The following is a 24,250-nucleotide window of genomic DNA, read 5'->3' on the forward strand; positions in this document are numbered from 1 at the left end:
CTCCTCCTCCGTCTCGGTGTTGGATGTCATTAACAGCACTTACTGTTCTTAGCAATCTGCGAAGAAACCTGCAGCAGCTTGCATGCAGGTCCCTTGGTGTGGTCAGAGTAGGAGGCATGCTGTGGTCATAGTCATTGATCGAGAGGAGTATGGCTCTGGCTTAGGCTGATAATGCATGATGTAATTGTCACTGGAGTTTTAATTACATGCTTATTACCCCCTATTTCCATGCTCGTTTGCTGAACACTCTGAATGAAGGCTGCGGGACTAACAAACTGAGGGGGTTCATTTAAAGCTACAGTGTGTAGGTTTGAGTGCCATCTAGTGGTGAGGTTGCAGATTGTTATTGTGCAATCACTGATCACGATTTTGTTTCCAGTCACTTTTTCACTCGTTTGGCGACGGGAATTCGTGCTTCTTTGCTTTGTCTTGTGAGAAGCGACATGTATGATCCACCATTTCAGAAACTTGTTAACCTGCATTAGCAACACTGTAAAACTCAATCAGTTAGTGAACTCAAACCATTTGAGGGAAACCGACTGCCTTAAACCATTTGAGTTTACCAACTTAAAAAAATAATTTTCAATCATCAATCAATCAACATTTATTTATAAAGCGCTTTACAGCACCGACTGGTGTCCAAAGTGCTTAACATTAAAAACACAAATTCACAAAATAAAACACATATAGAATAAAATTTTAAAACAGCACATAAAATTTTTTCAAAAATATAATTTTCAAATTTTAGTAACTTAACAATTTATAGTTAATTAAACTTATGTAAATCTAGTTTATGTTTTTCAATAAAAAAGTGACAAATGTCTGCCTCAAAAATTTGCATTACATTTTGGATTAGATTTTTTGATGCGTTCTTTGGTTTACTTGTTGACTCTGTGTTGTGTTGTTATGCCTCCACCCATTTGCTCCCCTCGGGACACGAACTCACGATCTCCGGCATGGGAGTCGGACTCTCTAACCAGAAGGCTAAACCCAGGTTTCTGGCCTCGTAAGTTCAATTAATGGAAATGAGTGACTATAACTTAATTGTTACATTACATTAACTTAATTGTTGTATTAAATGGAGTGTTCAGTTTAACAGTGAACAAAAGGTGGAACAAGTAGTTTTAGGTTACTGTATCAACATGGTGATGCAACATGATTGCCTCCATGAGGGGGCCTGCTCCCTTCTCTATATGAACGGTTGATTCTAAGCTCATGAAATGCATTGATTCAATGTTGTAGGTACTTATACACTAATGAAGAGAAGGATGGAAATGCTAAATTCCATTTCTTTTAATCAACACTTCCAAAACATGCACACTGAAAGTGTAAGTGGAACTGGATTTATGGTTGTAAGTACAGCACTCAATGCAAGCTCATATTTCACTGTGCTGCTGAAACTGTTTGCTGCACTCGACACAAGCGTACCAGTGGGTGAATGTGAAGCATCACTGTAAAGCACCCTCAATTACCTACCCTCAGGCAGATAAACAATGATAGAAATCCTGTCCATTTATAAGTATCAACTCTGGAATGTACGAATTTTTGAAAATTTTTGAAAATTCTTGACCAGGTGGTCAAGAAGGTTTAGTGCGCTTGTTCGCAGTGCGGAAGTTTCTCATTTCAAGTGCACCCCATCCTATTCTCCATGTATTATGGAGTTGCTTCAGGAAGGACATTTGGTGTAAAAACTGTGCTAAATCAACACACAAACCCACCTCAGATCTGCTGGAGCAATCCAGAGTGAACAAGAGAACAGCCAAGGGGTCTTACTTACTTGCTAAACTATTCAAATTAGTTACACGTTTACTTATTGGAATTGGAGTATCTAACAGGCCAAGTCCCATGGGTTCTACAAGATGTGTAAAAATCCATTTAATGACTTTTGAATAATGGTGTAACAATTTACTAATATCAATAGGAAATCAGTTGCTATGACTACAACCAATTTGATGACCTCTGGATTGAACTAAATGCCATATGAACCAGTATATGGTCAGATTTTGAAGTCATGAATTGGTATTTTTTAAGTTATTAAAGCATCTCTAGTTTTTGTGGATGATGTGGTTCTGTTGACTTCATCAAGCAGTGACCTCCAATGTGCACTGAGAAGGTTTGAGGCTACTGGGATGAGGATCAGTACTGATCTGAGCCATAAAGAACTGAGCCATAAAGTGAGAGTCTTGATCTTCCAGTCAATTTATACTCCTATCTTCACCTATGGTTATGAACTTTGGGTAATGACCAAATGAACAAGGCAAAGGATACAACTGGTGGAAATAAGATTCCTTCGTCAGGTATCTGGTCTTATACTCAGGCACAATAGCTTGAATATCCCAGAGGGACTCTGAGTAGAGCTGCTGCTTCTTCACATCAAAAGAACATAGCGGAAGTGGTTGAGGGCATCTGGTGAGGATGGTGGTTCAGGCATCTGGGAGGTCTTCCAGTCACATATTCAAACTCTTGTAAATGTACAGAGGACAATGTCAGACTGTCATGGAATCAGAATGGGAAAGTCATATAAGTAGTTCTTAAATGCTAATTTTAAGCCCAACATTGCTGCACTTCTTTGTCATTTCTGACTAACATTCCATGGCCTCGTCTCTGCTGCCCAAAGCATTTACACTGCAACAAAAATAAAGAATAAAACTGTTGCATACAAACATGAAAAAAATGCAGATGAATTTTAGAACATGGAAATTTATTCAGCTGTTGTCTTCTCTTTCTGGGTTTCTTCTACACTGTGCTTTCTGCTACTGTATATGTTGTGATGACTTATTCTAATTAGGGAATAACCCCATTGTGTGTGATGATTTGCGGATGTTAATGCTGGATTTTATTGTTGCACATTGAGTTTACCAGCAAGGTGTTAGCAGAGCCGGTAAAACGGCTATTTGCAACCGTAATCCAGCATTAACGTCCGCAAATCATCAGACACAAGGGGTTATTCTTATTCCCATTCTAGTCCAATTCCATCGCTTGTATGGTTATTTTTCTGTAAGTAATTCGGTTGACGAAGCTTAGCATAGCAACAGCGTCATCATTCCAGCGTTGTCGCTCCAGCGCCATTATTGACATCTGCATAGCAAAGCGGTCAGGGCGCGGAGTAATACGTCAAATGTGAAACGATCAAATATTTTTCTCACAGTAAAATCAATATTTTATGGTCGGAAATTTCACACGATTAACCAATTAGATTTGCGGAACAAATGTAATTGGATTAGAATGTAAAATAAATATCTTTACTAAAGAAGGAATTGTACCAGATTGCATGGTATTACTCCGAATTGAATCCTTTCATAGTAAAAAGTTGCATTCCTGAATTGTACAACCCTGTCTCATGAGTTTGTTTTTTTTCATGCTCCCGTCATGAAATGATTAGAATTTTCGAGTCGGGGATTTTTTTTAACTTACTATTACTAACCCTAGCCCTGACCTTAACCATAACCAAACCCTACTCCTTCTCCAAACCCTAACGATACCCCCAGACCCCCCCCCCCCCCCGCGCATCACTTTTAATTTTGTGCAGCCGTCAGGGAATGTATTCGAATAAATTTGTGCTCCCATTACGAAAATTTTACACTTTTCGTAACAGTATCACGAACCAATAGATTAATGTATATTTCTTGATGCTGAATCACGACATGTATCATACCCCATGTATCTAGATGCATATTGAATTGTTTTGTAAGGGAGTGATGTACACCTCAAACAACCCTTCTCGTAGCCCACCTCTTACCCAATGACCACTGGGGTAGGCTCCCTTAACAGCAGGTTTGGAAAAGGAATGAATGAATCTCTCTCTCTCTCTCTCTCTCTCTCTCTCTCTCTCTCTCTCTCTCTCTCTCTCTCTCTCTCTCTTTATTTATTTATTTATTTCCCAAACATTATTGCTCAGAGATGCCTGGTGCCCCACAAACACATTCCTGACAATGACAGGAGTCTGAGGGTCTCAGTTCATCTAAAATTTCCATCATAGCAAGAAGCCGCTCCATCACACTATCCCTTCTTGCCTCTAGGCCATGCTGAGCTGTGATGGTGGCCACATTGCATGTCTGAGTGCATACGCTACACTGAGCAATGCTTTTCAATTACCTGCGCCGGAGCCTGAGAAGAAAATACATAGCCACATATTTCTGAGGCGAAATGCTTAGGTCAGACACACACAGAAATAAAATATACCTTATGTCATTTAATTTGACAGTTGTCCTTTCCCAGCTATTGAACAGAGGTCGTCAAATATACAGCTGATTGTGCAGAGCGGCATATAATGTGTAACAGCCTTTATGTGCAGAACTGTATATGTGTGCAAGACTGATGTCATTATAAATCAGGTTATTCATGCCAGAACTGACTTTTACTAAAAGGAGATGTGTCATCTACCAACAATAAAAAGCAAAACAACTAAATTAACAAAACATATAAGGTTTTTCATAGCTCATTATTACTTTTGTGAGGATCCCACAGAGTTTAATACTCTAGATTAAGTACAGGTAACACGTGAACCTCTAATCATGAGCAGATGACATCTTCCTCACCCGGTCAGTACACATGGCAGTGCTTTAAAGGTGACATGGCTTTTGAGGCTGGAGAAAGATACTCAGTGGGTGCTGCCTGATTCAGAAGTGGAAATGTTGAAGTGAAATTCTGGAAAACTGGTGAAAGAAATGTATCATTCATCAGATAAGCCCCTGTGAAGGGCGTACTCACACAAAGACCCCATTCAGACTGGGGTTTGCAGTCCAGCTCGAGCTGGACTGGTTTTTCTGAATCTGAACTTCGCTATTCGGATTTAAGACTGATTATTTGAGCAGGATTTGCCGAGGTCTGAATGAAAATCTGGCTAGAATCCAATGAGCACAGATCTCTTTTAGCTTGAGCCAGACTGAGTTTGGACGGGTGGGTGGGATGAGACAGATTTGAAAAACAGGACTGAACACTATCCAGCTAGAAAGAAGTCCAGATTGGATCCATCTTGAGTTTGATTGCCAACATGGAGGACTCCATCCCCTCCCCCCGTGTATACAAATGCCTCATTCTATCCAACCATCCATTTTCTATGTGTGCTTACCCCAATTAAGGGTCCCGGGGGTGGAGCCTATCCCAGTGGCTATGGGGTGTGAGACAGGGTAAACCGTAGACAGGACACCAGACTGTCACAGGGCCAGATAGATGCAGACCTACGGTCAATGTAAAGTTTCCAATTCACCTAACCTGCATGTCTTTGGATGTGTTCTTCAAACATTGGAAGAACATGCAAACTCCACACAGAAAGGGTAGAGAGCAATCCCCCAACTTTCTTGCTGTGAGGCATCAGTGCTAACCACTAAGCCACCATGCCACCCAGCCTCGTTCTGAGGATGTGAAAACATATCACAGAGTTATTTGAAGGAATTATTCACAAAAGAACACATGGTTATTAATGCGCTTTCCATGAAAAAATGTTCATTTTGTGATAAAAGCATGGAATTTGGCTAAATTAACTAATGTTTGTTTTCAGATATGAGCCATCCTGGAGCTGACCTCTAATGAGTTGAACACTATACCACGTTATTTGTCTGATCATAACAATTCCAAAAAGGTATAGTTTGGACTATCTATGACTGAACTCCTTGGAGTTATGGGGTAAAAACATTAAGAATGGTGACAAAGGTCAGTTTCAGTTTGTACAGGGGTCAAAAGTTAAAGTTGCTCCAATTTTGGTAAAAAACAAAAATATGCAAATTATTGTTTGAGTTATTAGCATTTTAAAAAGGAATAGTTTGTCATGTCTGTCGTGCTTAGTTATCATGTTACAGGGTAACATACGAGGGCTGTCCGTAAAGTATAGGTCCTTTTTATTTTTTTCAAAAACTATATGGATTTCATTCATATGTTTTTACGTCAGACATGCTTGAACCCTCGTACACATGCGTGAGTTTTTTCACGCCTGTCGGTGACATCATTCGCCTGTGAGCACTCCTTGTGGGAGGAGTCATCCCACCCCCTCGTCGGAATTCCTTTGTCTGAGAAGTTGCTGAGAGACTGGCGCTTTGTTTGATCAAAATTTTTTCTAAACCTGTGAGACACATCGAAGTGGACACGGTTTGAAAAATTAAGCTGGTTTTCAGTGAAAATTTTAACGGCTGATGAGAGATTTTGAGGTGATACTGTCGCTTTAAGGACTTCCCACGGAGCGAGACGTCGTGCAGCGCTCTCAGGCGCCGTTGTCAGCCTGTTTCAAGCTGAAAACCTCCACATTTCAGGCTCTATTGATCCAGGACGTCGTGAGAGAACAGAGAAGTTTCAGAAGAAGTCGGTTTCAGCATTTTATCCGGATATTCCACTGTTAAAGGAGATTTTTTTAATGAAAGACGTGCGGACGGGTCCGCGCGTTGGGACGCAGCCGACGCGGTGCGGCGGCACAGGAAAAACACCTCCGTGTTGATAACCATTTGTAAAATCCAGGCGGCTTTTGATGGCTTTCAGTGGAGTGAGTATATGAGAAATTGTTTAACAGCTGGACATCTTCCAACTTGTCCTTAAGGCTTTCAACAGAGGTGTTTTTCCTGTGGCGGAGCGTCGCGGACGCTGCGAGCCGACGCGCGGACCCGTCCGCACGTCTTTCATTAAAAAAATCTCCTTTAACAGTGGAATATCCGGATAAAATGCTGAAACCGACTTCTTCTGAAACTTCTCTGTTCTCTCACGACGTCCTGGATCAATAGAGCCTGAAATGTGGAGGTTTTAAGCTTGAAACAGGCTGACGACGGCGGCTGAGAGCGCTGAGCGACGTCTCGCACCGTGAAAAGTCCTTAAAGCGACAGAATCACCTCAAAATCTCTCATCAGCTGTTAAAACTTTCACTGAAAACCAGCTTAATTTTTCGAACCGTGTCCACTTCGATGTGTCTCACAGGTTTAGAAAAAATTTTGATCAAACAAAGTGCCAGTCTCTCAGCAACTTCTCAGACAAAGGAATTCCGACGAGGGGCTGGACGACTCCTCCCACAAGGAGTGCTCACAGGCGAATGACGTCACCGACAGGCGTGGAAAAACTCAAGCATGCGCACGAGGGTTCAAGCATGTCTGACGTAAAAACATATGAATGAAATCCATATAGTTTTTGAAAAAAATAAAAAGGACCTATACTTTACAGACAGACCTCGTATGTCACACGTCATAGAATCCAATGGACATCGACATTGTTTGACTTTTACTTTGGAGACCAAACATTCAACACAGTCAAAACTATTCCATTTATTAATGCTTTTATTTCAACCAATAATTTGCATCACGTTTTACCAAAATTGGAGCAACTTTAACTTTTGACCCCTGTACAAACTGAAACTGACCTTTGTCACCATTCTTGCTGTTTTTATCCCATAACTCCAGAATATTCAGACATAGATAGTCCAAACTATACCTTTTTGGAATCATTGTGATCAGACAAATAATGTGGTGTAGTTTTCAACATGACTGGCTCATTTTTAAATTTTGACCTGTGTAATCCTTTATTGACCCCTGTAGCTCATTGGAGGTCAGCTTCAGGATGGCTAAATATCTCAAAATAATCAGTTAAATTAGACTATGTGTACCAAATTCCATGCTTTTATTACAAAATGAACAACTGTTTTGCTATGCCGCCCCACTAATTCCATTTCTGCTGATAAAGACCCTTCAGTCATGTACACTGTAGCTTGAAACAAGTATGTGAAATCGTTCACACACCTCGAAGCCTGATTGTGGATTAGGACTGACACTATATCTGCATTGTCCCAGTCCAGCCTTCTGTAAATCTATACAGGGTGACTGGCTCTGGCTGAGGAAGTAACTGAACTGGCATCCCATCAAGGGGAGTCGGAGACTCTCATCCCCTTCATGCTCTGGAAACCAGGGATAAGCATGTGCACTTATGATCCTCAGAGCCTATGTCGGATTTAGATGTACTTCATATCTGGACAAAAATCCTTCAGTATACACCACCTTACGGTTTATGAACTCATCTCAATGTAGACTTAATGAGCTATAATATGTACGAGAGTTGTGCCCACAAATGCTCAGGGCCATTTTTCCGTTAATCACATTTCTGGGTAAGGCGGGCCCACGGGGGCGGCTGTTGGGGGGGGGGGATTCAGAGCTTAGAAATCTCCTGGTGTTTGCCCGTGTCAGGGTCTGCATTAATGAGAGTCAATTCATGGAGAGAGGTGGAGGTCAGGCCTTTAATGGTGTCCGACTGGAGTAGACGGGGGTTATGAGCGTATGCGAGGTGGGTCCGGCGGGGCGGGGGCTGTTTGTAATGGGTGAAACAGGACACCTCTGATCTCTCCCAGACTTCACAGAGATCACTGGCTCTGGCTGCTGTGTATCTGCCTGCAAACACAACATCCAGCTGGGCTGGCATAGCCTCTTATGAAGTTGGCCGATACTCAGCTATGCATTTTTGAAACTTCTGAAATGAAACCACTGACCAAAACAAAACAACAACAAAAAAGAATCCCCAACTGCATACACAAACTTTGAAAGAACAGATAAAAACACAGCGTGCCATTTGAACCGAAACACTGCACCGAGTTCAGTTTCGAGTTTTCCGCACCAGCCTTATTTACAGCGTTTAGAAATTAGGCGGAAACACTCGTGTCAAATATGAAACGGCAAACACTAGGCATTATCTTTTTATAATCTCACATATGGAAATGAGTGTTTGATTTCCCTTCATGCAAATGAGATTTTCAATTAACGAAAAAAGAAAAAAAAAATAACACAAACTGGGGCTTGGCAGAGCATTGCGCGCTCGCCTATTGTGTCCTCTCCACACAGAAATAAATTATGAATACCTAAATAGCATTTCACATTTGAGATAATTATGGTGCAAAGAGAGAGCGTTAGAGAAGGAGAGCATCTTTTAACATGCAAATACAACACCCTACTTTGTTTTCTCATGCAGAGATCAATCATAATTGGGCAGGTACACACTATCACAAGTGTAATTTGATGACCCATTTTTTTGGATCACGCTCCCCAAATCTCTCCACTCGTCTCCCACGTGTGCTGCATTCACTGACTTTGCTAAGGGCCCCTTCACACATAAAAAATTACATGCAACCCACGGGACTCAAACCTGCAGTTTCCAAAAGCTCTGATTACCAGTCAGAAACTTTACCACTGAGTTACCATCACTGTCCTGTGAAAGGTGCGGGAAAATGCCTGATATCAGGAAGGACGTGGACATATTTAAAAAAAAATAATAATTTTATTGAATCCCTCTTATCAAGTGGACAATACAAATATGATCCATCTGTTCCTCTGTAGATGACTCATGTCATAGACATACAGTCATGAAATGACATGAATGGAACAGTGCAGTCATCTCATCATGTCCACATCTGCTGGCACGTGTCCAGCCAGCCGTGCGCACGTGTCCTGCCGACACACATGTCTTGTGGATGGCACGCCGCACCACAGACACTGTGTCATGTGGAACAGAGCTCATGTGGGTGACATGACAGTCAGATCAGCCGCTGCGTGTTATGATCTGGCGGTCCTGTTCAACCTGGGGACAGCCTGTCATTGTGCATGCCGTGCGCATGCTCGCTTACTGCAGCCTGTCCCCACAGCGATATATGTTTTTATTTATGTCCATGTGAGGACAGCAAGCAGACACACTTGCATCACAGTGGGCAGTTGTTAGTCCATGTTCGTCCAAACACAGCACGTGTTGTCCAGCCATGACATCCAGATCCACAGATCTCCACAGCTGCTTCTGTTGGTGGCCACACCTCCTGTCAGTTCAGTGCACACACCAATGTGTCACTGTGTCTGTTTGTAAAGCCACACTCGTGGGTGCACTTAGACAAATTTCACTGCCAGCTCGACAGTGATTGTCTGCTGACTGTTTTTGTGTTAACAGTGTGAATGCTCACACATTTCCTAAGTGCCATGTGAGCGGTGTTAGATGTTCATGCATATCACCTGAAATTTGGCCAACACCTACCATGAGAGGGTTCAATGAGCTCACACAGCGCACACTCCTCTTTCAGCCGCTGTTGTGCGCAAATATTTGTAGCAACAGGTGTACGAGGCATTGGGAGCAGATATGAATTTACACATTTTGCATACAGTTCCTGCTTCATGAGCACTTTATGCACAGTTCAACCAAATTCGCACGATGTGTGAAGGGGCCCTAAAATTGAAAAAAATATGTCTGATTATCAAGCAGTTGATTGTATAGCACACAACTGCATTTCATTTTTACCTGAGGCCAACATATGGGCATCGGGTATTGCGAAGACCTGGCATCTGTACGTCTGTCCATCACTCTGTCTGTCTGTGTTCAGCATAAGTCCGGTTCTATTACTGCCACAGTCTTCAAATTCGCAGGGAAAATTCTTGGGACACAGACTTTGGACAAGTTCAAAGATAGCTAACCTTGACCTTGTTTAAGAGGTATTTTCAGGTTAAAAAGTCACATTCTGTTTCAATCTGTTCAGTTTTTGAGTGGCGGGGATTACACCCAATCAGAGTAGAGCTGCACCGTGACATCACAGTCTGGTTGCTAGCTGCAAACTCAGTTTTATTTATGTGTAAATATATCCTTTTTGCCATATATTATGTTAAAGCGAGCAAGAAATAAACACTTCTAAAAATTGAAAATGCTGTTTTTATAACCTTATAATACCCCTGAAGTAATTTAAAAGACATTTAACAGACGTCAGTGTGTACGCTAACATCTGCTAACTCAAAGCTAACTTCTGGTCTTTTCAAAAGCGTTCACATATTATGAAAAAGCGAGTGAGAAATAAACACTTCTGAAACTGAAAACACTGTTTTTGGAGCCTAATAATTACTTAAACAACTGCAAATTATAAAGAACACAATGTTTATATGGTCAAGCGTATTTTAGCATTACGTTTTATATATTTATATATATATATATATATAAAGGCGGGTGGGAATTGGAGGAAAACGCACCAATTCACATTTCAGGCTGTTTGACTCGACTTGTAAGTCTGTCTGCTTTTTATTTTCCAGTGTCAGAGAAGTAATTGAATGGAGCTGCACTCTGATCTGTAGTCATTCTGAAAACCTTATCACAGTGTCTGAGTTCAAGAGATAAAGGGTTACGAGGCAGAGCGGTTCCTTATACGCTGCTAATGAATGTTCCGACAGCGCGCTGCTGAATGAGGCAGCAGATGAGTCATTAACAAAAGATACCGTACACATACGGAGAACAAATGTACAACGCACGATATAAATATGCAGAGGATGCAATCGAATTCCAACAAATCCCTCAAACACAAACATGGTACAGCGGTACATATTCCAGGATAATGAAGGCAATTATCCTGAAGAGGGGATTGACTTGAACTGCTTTGTCCTCCCTTAGGGGTTGTGGATTGTGAGTTCGTTTTGGACTTATGAACAGTAAGATGCCTCCTTTGCATTCTACTCTCCCATGTGGCCAACCCAGGATCAATGCTTCCAATGTAATCCTGGAAGCATTGAAATTGCTGGCTAAGGCTAAGTGTAAATTTGGTAAGATTGTAATTCACGTCGGCAGTAATGACACTCGGTTACGCCAATCGGAGGTCACTAAAATTAGCATTGAATCGGTGTGTAACTTTGCAAAAACAATGTCGGACTCTGTAGTTTTCTCTGGGCCCCTCCCCAATCAGACCGGGAGTGACATGTTTAGCCGCATGTTCTCCTTGAATTGCTGGCTGTCTGAGTGGTGTCCAAAAAATGAGGTGGGCTTCATTGATAATTGGCAAAGCTTCTGGGGAAAACCTGGTCTTGTTAGGAGAGACGGCATCCATCCCACTTTAGAGGGAGCAGCTCTCATTTCTAGAAATCTGGCCAATTTTTTGGGATCCTCCAAACTGTGACTGTCTAGCGTTGGGACCAGGAGGCAGAGCTGTGGTCTGCAGCTTCTCTCCCCCTGCCATCCCCCTATTACCCCATCCCCGTAGAGACGGTGCCTGCTCCCAGACCACCAATAACTAGCAAAAATCTATTTAAGCATAAAAATTCAAAAAGAAAAAATAATATAGCACCTTCAATTGCACCACAGACTAAAACAGTTAAATGTGGTCTATTAAACATTAGGTCTCTTTCTTCTAAGTCCCTGTTGGTAAATGATATAATAATTGATCAACGTATTGATTTATTCTGCCTAACAGAAACTTGGTTACAGCAGGATGAATATGTTAGTTTAAATGAGTCAACACCCCCGAGTCACACTAACTGTCAGAATGCTCGTAGCACGGGCCTGGGCGGAGGATTAGCAGCAATCTTCCATTCCAGCTTATTAATTAATCCAAAACCTAGACAGAGCTTTAATTCATTTGAAAGCTTGTCTCTTAGTCTTGTCCATCCAAATTGGAAGTCCCAAAAACCAGTTTTATTTGTTATTATCTATCGTCCACCTGGTCGTTACTGTGAGTTTCTCTGTGAATTTTCAGACCTTTTGTCTGACTTAGTGCTTAGCTCAGATAAGATAATTATAGTGGGCGATTTTAACATCCACACAGATGCTGAGAATGACAGCCTCAACACTGCATTTAATCTATTATTAGACTCTATCGGCTTTGCTCAAAAAGTAAATGAGTCCACCCACCACTTTAATCATATTTTAGATCTTGTTCTGACTTATGGTATGGAAATAGAAGACTTAACAGTATTCCCTGAAAACTCCCTTTTGTCTGATCATTTTTTAATAACATTTACATTTACCCTGATGGACTACCCTGCAGTGGGGAATAAGTTTCATTACACTAGAAGTCTTTCAGAAAGCGCTGTAACTAGGTTTAAGGATATGATTCCTTCTTTATGTTCTCTAATGTCATATACCAACACAGAGCAGAGTAGCTACCTAAACTCTGTAAGGGAGTTAGAGTATCTTGTCAATAGTTTTACATCCTCATTGAAGACAACTTTGGATGCTGTAGCTCCTCTGAAAAAGAGAGCTTTAAATCAGAAGTGTCTGACTCCGTGGTATAACTCACAAACTCGTAGCTTAAAGCTGATAACCCGTAAGTTGGAGAGGAAATGGCGTCTCACTAATTTAGAAGATCTTCACTTAGCCTGGAAAAAGAGTTTGTTGCTCTATAAGAAAGCCCTTCGTGAAGCTAGGACATCTTTCTACTCATCACTAATTGAAGAAAATAAGAACAACCCCAGGTTTCTTTTCAGCACTGTAGCCAGGCTGACAAAGAGTCAGAGCTCTATTGAGCTGAGTATTCCATTAACTTTAACTAGTAATGACTTCATGACTTTCTTTGCTAACAAAATTTTGACTATTAGAGAAAAAATTACTCATAACCATCCCAAAGATGTATCGTTATCTTTGGCTGCTTTCAGTGATGCCGGTATTTGGTTAGACTCTTTCTCTCCGATTGTTCTGTCTGAGTTATTTTCATTAGTTACTTCATCCAAACCATCAACATGCTTATTAGACCCCATTCCTGCCAGGCTGCTCAAGGAAGTCCTACCATTATTTAATGCTTCAATCTTAAATATGATCAATCTATCTTTGTTAGTTGGTTATGTACCACAGGCCTTTAAGGTGGCAGTAATTAAACCATTACTTAAAAAGCCATCACTTGACCCAGCTATCTTAGCTAATTATAGGCCAATCTCCAACCTTCCTTTTCTCTCAAAGATTCTTGAGAGGGTAGTTGTAAAACAGCTAACTGATCACCTGCAGAGGAATGGTCTATTTGAAGAGGTTCAGTCAGGTTTTAGAATTCATCATAGTACAGAAACAGCATTATTGAAGGTTACAAATGATCTTCTTATGGCTTCGGACAGTGGACTTATCTCTGTGCTTGTTCTGTTGGACCTCAGTGCTGCTTTTGATACTGTTGACCATAAAATTTTATTACAGAGATTAGAGCATGTCATAGGTATTAAAGGCATTGCGCTGCGGTGGTTTGAATCATATTTGTCTAATAGATTACAGTTTGTTCATGTAAATGGGGAATCTTCTTCACAGACTAAAGTTAATTATGGAGTTCCACAAGGTTCTGTGCTAGGACCAATTTTATTCACTTTATACATGCTTCCCTTGGGCAGTATTATTAGACGGTATTGCTTAAATTTTCATTGTTACGCAGATGATACCCAGCTTTATCTATCCATGAAGCCAGAGGATACGCACCAATTAGCTAAACTGCAGGATTGTCTTACAGACATAAAGACATGGATGACCTCTAATTTCCTGCTTTTAAACTCAGATAAAACTGAAGTTATTGTACTTGGCCCCACAAATCTTAGAAGCATGGTGTCTAACCAGATTGTTACTCTGGATGGCATTTCCCTGATCTCTAGTAATACTGTGAGAAATCTTGGAGTTATTTTTGATCAGGATATGTTCCTAGGGTTTGTAAGAGTAGAATGGGAGGCAGAGCCTTCAGCTTTCAGGCTCCTCTCCTGTGGAACCAGCTCCCAATTCAGATCAGGGAGACAGATACCCTCTCTACTTTTAAGATTAGGCTTAAAACTTTCCTTTTCGCTAAGGCTTATAGTTAGGGCTGGATCGGGTGACCCTGGACCATCCCTTGGTTATGTTGCTTTAGACGTAGACTGTGTTTCATAATTATTGTATGGCCTTGCCTTGCAATGTGGAGCGCCTTGGGGCAACTGTTTGTTGTGATTTGGCGCTATACAAGAAAAAAGTTGATTGAAGTTGATTGATTGATTGAGACAGAAAAGTCAAACTGCTCAAAAAGAAAACACTCAACCGAAGTCCTTAAATTTACTTTGGAATGGTATTTAAAGGTTAGTTAAACTTACTTTTTTCCCGATGGAGAGGCTGTAACACCATGGTCTTTTGGTGTGTTTACCCAAACAGGATCAGGGCTGTACCTACCTCGATGCTGAAGATCCCAGTGGCTAAGTAAGAACGGACAGTGTCAATCTGGCATCTTATGTTAGGAGGCCCAGAGACATATTGGACAAGTCCCTAGATTCATGAAAATGCTGGCTACAGGTGTATAACAGGGGTAGACACCTATGCAGGAGCTTAAAGGTCCGTATTTTCAGATTTCCACTGCTTCTGATCTTACTCTATGCTTGGAACATTGTCCAGTCCCAACTGAAACTGCCCAGACTGACTTCCTTGAACACCTTCTGGTCTATTTTACAAGATTGCGAATGGGATTCTTTTGCCATGTGCAATATTATTATGACCAAGTTGATTGTATTTTATTAATGTATTTTATTATTTATGACGTGTGTTGCTCCCTTTCTTGGCCAGGTCATCCTTGCAAAAGAGGTTTCTATCTCAGTGGAGGTCTATATTAAATAAAGGGTATTATTGTGAGGGCATCCACTGAGTGGACATTGATATATTTGGTACTATGTTAATCTAGGGCATCTTGGGGTACTACTGGAATACCTTTATGACAAATAAACAGCTGCTTAATGAGACTTAGATGAGGCTGATTACAAGGGAGCATAACGGGACATTAGTTTTGACATTACAGCCATTTTGCACTTGATCCTGAGTGTAACCCAACAAACAAGCGTCTCATTGCTGTCTGCAGAAGGCCAAGTGGACACACGTGTTACACCTGGCTACAACAAATAAGGGGTTACTTTTGTGAAATAAATATTAACCACCAAGGAACTGTGTGGATGCGGTCGAATCTCAAAGTAGTTCTTTGAGGTGGTGGAAGCATTGATGTATGGCACCAGGACACCCAAACGTGATTTGATTGTATTGAAAGCCTGTCACATGATGGTCATAAGGTCATTGGACGGAGGTGTTTGGTGATGCAGATATCATTGCAGGAGAGTGAAGGTCCACCTCTTTAGGGTCCTTTTGCTTCTTGCCTTTCTGTGTGGTGGTGAGACTTGGACACTAACCAATAACCTTAAGGCGATAACCTGATATCGTTGGTACTAGGTCTTTTCAGAGGATCCTCTGGTACTGCTCGAATGACAATGTGTCAAACAAAAGTTACACCCTGAAACTACTCTGAGGAATATTACATTGAATTGACTTGAGAAGGCCAAGGGGAAGCTCACATTAGGGTAGATAAATGGTTACTTTCAAGAACTGGAGGTAAACCGCTTACAGTCCTTGGTGGTTGCCATCTATGACCAAAGGTGATTCTGTCGTGTGGTGTATGTGGCAAAGCGCAACACCAGTGCATGTTACCAGACTTGACCTGATCTGACAATGGCTTCCTTGGCCTTGACTTTGGAGCTTTGACCAGTCTACTTCAAAATTAAACCACATTGAAATATCAATCCAAATAATATTCCCACCAGGTTTGATCAATCTAGGCTTCTTATGTGTTGAAATACACAAAAAATGTGTTTTTCGGATGATATTTTCCTTGACCATGACCTTTGACTGCACTACTTTGAACTCAAACTACCTCTAGATATCGTTCCAAATAATATTCCCACCAGGTTTGATCAATCTAGGCTTCTTAGCTGTTGAGACACACAAAAAATTTATTTTTTTGACAATATTTTCCTTGACCATGACCTATGACCGCACTACTTCAAAATCAAATCACCTTTAGATATTGATCAGTTAACAATGCCACCATGAGTGATCTATCTGGGCTTCTTAGTTGATGAGATAGGTAAAAAAAAAGTTTTCCTTGACCTTTGACCATTGTTGAAACTACTTCAAAGTATAACCACCTCTAGATATCAATCCAGTTAATATTCCCACCAGTGTTTGAACCATCTAGGGTTCTTAGTTGTTGAGATACACAAAAAATGTATTTTTTGACAATATTTTCCTTGACCATGACCTTTGACTCAAGTACTCCAAAATCTAATCACCTCCAGATATCTAGCCATGTTAACAGTCAACAGTATAGGAGTTCGCGGGCCATTTCAGACTGTCAGATATGGATGATACCATGCACGCTAAAATGAGAGTGGTGAGACTGATGTGAACACCTCGGAGAGGTACTCGGGTTGTTTACCGGTAGACTTCCTTTGTACCGCGGGCTAATTCGGCCAGCCACTCCACACTCACAAGCATCAATCTTCTGTGACCTGGCCTACAGCCTCGTCCTCCCGGCGGAGGGGACTCTCTCCTTCTTCCTGTCTCTCCCTCCTATCCCGATCCTGCTCTTTCCACTGACTCTCCATCTTTCTCCCTCCATCTGACCTCATCCCTCCTCTAAATCTGTCCGCTGTCAAACGAAGCACCAAGAACGCGGAAGTTGTGAACAAGATCGATAAAGCAAGGACATGCTGAACGATCACGCCCAGAGATGGCAGTTTGCGCTGAGAATGGGTGTTGCAAGCCATAAATCCCGCCGTTCGGCCGTCGGGCAGGCAAGGAACGCAAGCTGTCGCCATCATCATCATCATCATCTGGAAGAAGCATAGAAGTTAGTGTAAACAGTTACGTCAACCGCCCCGTCAGCGCCGCCCCAACAGATAAATCCATATTAGCTGGAGTGTTTGAAAGAGACTTTGATGCATGTTCTGAAGTGAGCGGCTTTGCTGAAATATGAGCGGGCTGTGTCATATATGTCATGACAACATACTGTTGATGGCTTTCCATATGATGGAGGTGCATTGACTGCCTGCGATGAGCTCCAGATAAACTGGCGATCGTAAGTGTGATTGGCAGGTGAGCTGAAGCAGAATCTGCAACCTCTCAGAACTTGAACGCATCTTTTGACCTTTTCTATGGCGCTCTGTAATGATCCGTGCCAATGTGGATGCACACTTACCTCCTGAGAGTTGACAGATATGTAAATGGAAAACTGCAATGGGCACGCCAACACATGCATATGATAAAGGTGTCGTTCCTTTTGCATTTAAACAAAATTGACCAAATTTACTTCGTGTTGAAATCATGCAATTTTTAACTAGTTTATTTCTATCATGAACAGTCAGGAGATAAGAAAATTTAACATATATTCCATAGATTTAAATTATAAAAATGAGATTTTGAGGTTGAATCCTGCCATTGGAAGAAGGCAGATGTGGAGTCTACCCCCTGGCACTTTTCACAGGGACCAGGTGGGCAAGGTGGGGTGGAGGACAAGCAACCAGGGTGTGTGCAGGAACCACATGAAGGCAACAAGAGGAGGGCGCAGAGGCTAGGCCAGTGAAAGACATGGACCAACAGGAGGCAGCGCGGTGGAGGAGGTAATGCCACAGATGGCGTCTGCAAACAGCTGAGAGGTGAGTCAGGATTGCCATTTTTTACTGGCTTTGGTGTTTCCTATTGGTTGCTGTTTATGCTGAAATTATGATCACCTGCTTCTGACCTGATATACAGGTGTTATTAATTAGCGAATGTGAGGAAAGCTAAAACCAGAGTTTTTGTGGTAGCACCTGCGCTATGCTCCATTTCTGTGGTATACTGCAAAATTACAGCACATTTTATAGCTGGCAAAGTATTCATTTTGGGGTATTTCATGGCAAATATGAACTCATGCCATTGGATTTTATGGATGGCATTAAGGGCAACATGCATGTGCACATGCTGCATTCAATCAAAACTGGGAACTCGGAAATTCCGACATGCAATGGAAAATCCATTAATAAAACTTTGAAAAAAAATGTATCTATTCACTGACTCATTTTTATCAAACCATTGTATTTTTTTTGCACTTTAAGTTACAACTGAACACCAGTCATATTTCTTGGTCTACATCATGTTACCATGAGCATAAGTAGCATAGCAGTGCAATCACCACACAGCATCTTGTCACTGTATTTTAAACCCTTGTGGGTAAAAATTATAAACTGTTTCCAGAAGAGCTGCATTTAGAACAAATTGCACTTATAAGAGTGTGAATATTTTATTTGAATACTAAGAAACAAATTTATGGATGCAAAGAAGAAAATCCTTTATTTGACTTAAACGGTCAAAATCTCAAAGGCACTGCAACTTTAAGCATCGGTTAAGGAATTCAACGAGCCCAACATGTGAGGGGGTGTTGTGTGGATAAAGAGGACTCATAGAAAATATTTTATTTATATTCCACACATAAATCGTAGGCTGTTTGGTCCCATCCCAGCAGTCTTCATATTTCCCGGTGACATTATCAGCTGTCTCCATCATGTGCAGAGCAGGAAATAAATTGCATTTTTGCCAGTGGTTCTGTGGCTGCAGGACGCAGGAGGAGCATTATAATATAAAACATGAATAAACAAAATCACTCATGAGCAAATGTGCAGGAGCATGGGGAGGTAATCTCCTTTAGGCATGGTCCTTGAAATTAACTCAAAGAATCTGCACATGAAACGTGTTAAGAAGATTAATCAAATAGTTTTTCCTCCCCTCCACCCCTTCACTTTTGCTTCTATTGAGTTTTTTAATATATATATATTTTTTCCTTTTTTATTCAAAGATTATGGTAATTGCTTATTATTGTGCTTACTTGAGGTAGATTGCTTGGCCACAGGTGAATCAGAGTGAGGCAAATGATAACGCTGCATGTGTGAAATTGTCATATCATCTATTTTATAATGCGGCCGATGCCAGGCGTAAGCGCACCCAATGTGTGACATGCGCTTTCTAAAGCGCATAGGACCAGTGGGTTTAAATAAGCCAGAGAGCAAGTAAACTAGAACTGAACAAATAATGCTTTAAAAGCTTTGAAAATTATAATTGGAAAGTGCGCAGAAGAGTGGACAGGCAGCACCCCAGTGGATATGGTGCTGTACAAATGCCAAAAACCATCCTAGGGCAAGGCTAGGGGAGCCTATGTCTAGGCAACTCGGTATCGTGTCTTTTGCACCACAGCTGTAAAATTGTGCTGAGCGACACATATTTATAACCTGGTGGCAGGCACGTCTTTACGGTCCTGGTGCATCCTGCCTTACACCCCTATTCCACAGGGCGCCATTCTATTACGATCACCTACAATAAAAAAAAAGGTGCAAAAATGCAATGAAACGGCTTAATCTGGCTTGCCTCCTAACAAGGTGGCTTATAACGTACAGACCTGGCAACTGGATGGCTTGGAGCGGATCTGGCAACCCACTCAAAAATAAAAGCAAGGAGCTGCGCCCTCAGCCAGCACCGCAACAAATGCTGCTTTAGCTTCAAATACCCCGATGGAGCATGATCAAACAAGTTTCAAGCTGTACTCACTACAAACATCCCGTTTTAAGATGTTCGAACATGAAGCAGAGGTTACTACACAGTCGCAACAATTTTCCAAATTGGGATGAAATTTTTGAACAGTTTGAAAGTTTGATCCCAATTTCAAAACTGGTGCCAATGACGGCTGTAACTACTACATATACCAGGTTTGTTAAAGATGGACAAAGATGCATCAAGAAGTTACTGATGCTTCATGATGATATTCGGGATTAAATGGGAAAGAACGGCAGTCCGTGGAATGGCCCCTTTACTGTATGGTTGTGACACTTGGACACTAATCAGTGAGCTCAGGTGACAACTAGATGTCTTTAGTATAAGGCCACTTTGGAGGCTCCTTGGTTCTTGCTGGAAGGACTGACTGGTTTGTCCAGGAGACTCAGTTGAGTTGTAGCACTTGTGAAATGACGGAGTGTTAGCTACAACATTTTGGCCAAATGGTGCACTTCTCTGAGCACAATCTAGGATGCAGGTGCCTGAGTGTTGACTAGCTCTCCTACATGGCTCACTAACTCCAGCTAGCATTATTTTCATAGCCACATTCCTGTGTAAGTAACTATCTTCCGACAGTGGATGTTAATATTCCTATGCTACTAATAGGCTAATGGACTACGGCACGCAGTCACTGCTGCCACGCAAGAGCCTCAATTATGCAAAGGGGGGAAATTGCTCAAGGGCACCTTTATGAGTTTTGTGCCATAGCATTGAACGCAGGATTCCTTGGCCATAAGCCTTCATCTTCAAACTTCAGGCACCACCTCTCTATCATAGGCATTCATTTTCCTCTCCTTGTATCTAGTCTTCTTCTGCTAGTTACTAGCATTCCTATGCTAGTAACTAGCAGGACGGCCTTGATGAAGCCTCACAGGACATGTTTGGGCATGTCCAGCTCATGCACAATCACAATCGGATATTCACACGACTGGAAAGCAAGCGGAATCCGTCTGAAATCCAACTGAAAGCCGTCCTGTGAGACCAACATGGAGGTGGTTTTGTGCCGCATAATGAACGGCTCCATGGCGCGTCCCTCTGCTTCTTTTTCCATGAAAAAACTCCTGTAATGGTGGACTGTGCCGAAAAAGTGCTGATGTCCACATCTTCTGCCTTTTTGTGAAAGTCAGACGAGGTCCCAGATCAACAAAGCTTTCATGTTGGAAATGATCTGGTTGTTTCAGCGGGGTGTCAACCTGTCAATGGGGGCTGGGAGTGCGCCGCACTCTCAGCAGTTGTGGGCCGTCCTTAAAGCGGCAGTAACACTCCGTAATCTGTTTAATCCCCATAAAATCGTCCCTGAAAGCCATATTAATTTTTCGAACGGTTTCCACCTAGAGGTCTCTTACAGTTTCTGGAAAAAAACTGATGCAGCAAAGATCCAAATCGTTCAGACATTTATTCGCAATAAAAAATAGACGAGAGGGGTGGACCACTCCTCACTCAAAGCCTGCTCACAGGCGAATGACGCAACCGACAGGCGTGAAAAAACTCACGCATGTGCACGAGGGTTCAAGCTTGTCTGACGCAATCACACGTGATTCAAATCCATATGGTTTTTGAAAAAATAATAAGGTCGGATACTTTTCTAATAGACCTCGTATATATATATATATATTTCACAGTTGAAAAATAACCAATATGTTGTATATAAAACGCAGATGCGTGTGTGTGTGGTGGTCATGGGGTGTGGGGGTGCCAGACATACATACACACCCACATACTATATGTGATGTTTATATACAGGGTTGGGCAGGATTACTTTGAAATGTAATCCTAAAGTAATCAGATTACAAGTAATCCAAATGTATGTACATACATACATACATGTAATCCACATGTATTCTTTCAAATATCACCTTCAGTTGCTAAAAACACTGGTAATACATTACTCCCTCTCTCTCTCTCTCTCTCTCTCTCTCTCTCTCTCTCTCTCTCTCTTGCCTTCTATGCCACATAAATTAGGTTGTCATAATGTACCATCCCCATAAGAGTTAAGGTAAAAATTAATCTACACAATCTTCTGTTTACACATATAGTTCAGTAAACCCAAGTGGAAACAGCTGAAACATGTTTGAATCACAAAAATGTGTTTCTCGTTGTCTCAACAAAACTTTACATTTCATAATGGATTTGTGTTCCAGCAGAGAAATTTGGTCGACAAACATCATTCCCCACATCTTTCATCTCCTCACAGTCATACATCAATTACAGGACATGATGTGAGGTTCGTTCAGGTGCTACAGTGAACGAATCCAGGATCAGATGCCACTCACGCATCCTTCACCTGAAACGGATGTCAGGCATAAACACAGGTAAATCACTCATCTGTCCGTATAATCATGCAAATTTGGATTATCCCTCATGTTTTCCACATCTCTTGCCACTCATTTATGCATGTTTTTCCCATACTTGGTTGCCCACGTCGTGTTAGACAAATGTTGTTTAGAATGAAAAGCATATGTGGTTTCACTTTAAAGCATGCCTCGATCTGTTTTCAGAATCCTATGTCCAACATTATGGCATGTGGTGTAGTTTCCTGATGGTCCAGTGCAGAGTTGATGTACTGCTGAGGATCCTAACAAACATAAAATGTCAAGGGCACATTTAGAAGAGCAAGTTGTGGCAGATACTGTATTTTCTTGAGGATAAGTGTCACTTTTTATTACTTGTTTGGCTGATGGCTTATATTTCACAAAAATACTACATTATCATCTATGGCCACAAGATGGCAATGTCTACTGACAGTTGCCCCTGCATATTGATCTGAATGAGATACTGTTTGATATACACTTTCGAGTAGAAGGTAGTTTTAATTTACCATTAAGCTGGATGTCAACCACTAAAACAAGAAAAAGATCTCTTCTTAAAACAGCCACATACAATGGCCATTATATAATAATGAATTTGCAAAAATCTTTAAAAAAAAAAAAACTTTTTCACCTTGTCAATATGGGGTACTGTGTGTAGAATTTTGAGAAAAAAATGAATTTCATCTATTTTGGAATAAGGCTGTAACCAGTAACTTTGAAAAGTGACTTTATTAGTTACTTTAAACAATTACTTTATACAGTTACTTCATTAGCAGCTACAAACAACTTGTTGGCAGCTGCTGAATGTAACTAAAAAGTAACTAGTAATCTAACTTGGCTATTTTTTAAGATGTAAAACAAAGAAGAGAAAGATCTCTTACAACAGCCACATACAATGGCCATTATATAATAATAAATTTGCAAAAATCTAAAAAAAAAAAAAGAATGAATGAATGTTACAGTTACTTCATTAGCAGTTGTGAACAACTTGTTGGCAGCTGCTGAATGTAACTAAAAAAGTAACTAGTAATCTAACTTGGTTATTTTTAAGATTTAGTATTCAGAAAAGTAACTATTAGTTACTTTTCTGATTTGTTACTTTGCTGATTACTCAGTCTTAAGAGTAACCACGTTAGATTACTGGTTACCTTATTAGTTGCATTACTTATTAGTTACAAGTTGTTGGCAGCTCCTTAGAAAGTAACTGCATAAAGCTGCTAATGAAGTAACTGTGCAAAGTGGCTAAAAAAGTAACGTAACTTTTCAAAGTAACTGTGGCAACACTGTCAGTAATGTAACAAAATGGGGAAAAAAGCAAAGCGCTGCAAATACTTTCTGGATGCACGCGTATGTATATGTACAATGACAATAAAGGCTATATTATTATATTATATACACTTAAGTTAAAAGTTATGTGATGTATTTGATAAAAACTCCATATAACCTGTACAATGAAGACTTTAAACTGTTTTTCCAAACAATGCAACTACTCCTACAATAATTCTTGCGATAAATAAATGTATGCAAATGCATAAAGAAAGAGCAGCTGGTGTGACGACACAAGCCTGTGTGGCCTTCGCTTTCATAAGCAGAGTGACAGAATTTTGAGATGCAATGTCACAGTCAGACCTTGGAATACGTTATGATATGGTTCCAGCAGACAGTATGGATATCAGTATGGATATACGTGGAAAGAAAGAAAGGAGGGGGCTAAGATCGTAAGACGTCCCCAGTGGCCACAGTGTGTGTGCATGGATGATCAGTTTGTGGCCCGGTCTGCTCGCCGATGACTGATGAGTTGGCAGTGGACCTTGGAGGTTTGGGTGATAGCCTTTCAGTGTGTGATTCACGGGGAGCGCCCTGTGCACTGA

At 41.1% G+C, this 24,250-nt stretch overlaps 1 long non-coding RNA gene across 1 annotated transcript; it reads left to right on the forward strand.

Moving 5' to 3' along the window:
• Positions 1-290: 290 nt before the first annotated feature.
• LOC117532169 lies at positions 291-18,680 on the forward strand. The gene is made up of 3 exons (XR_004566801.1): positions 291-378; positions 12,330-12,332; positions 18,669-18,680. It is a non-coding gene; the product is annotated as an uncharacterized LOC117532169 (long non-coding RNA).
• The last annotated feature ends 5,570 nt before the right edge of the window (positions 18,681-24,250 follow it).

This window comes from Thalassophryne amazonica, chromosome 19 (assembly GCF_902500255.1).
Source record: "Thalassophryne amazonica chromosome 19, fThaAma1.1, whole genome shotgun sequence".
Taxonomy (NCBI): domain Eukaryota; kingdom Metazoa; phylum Chordata; class Actinopteri; order Batrachoidiformes; family Batrachoididae; genus Thalassophryne; species Thalassophryne amazonica.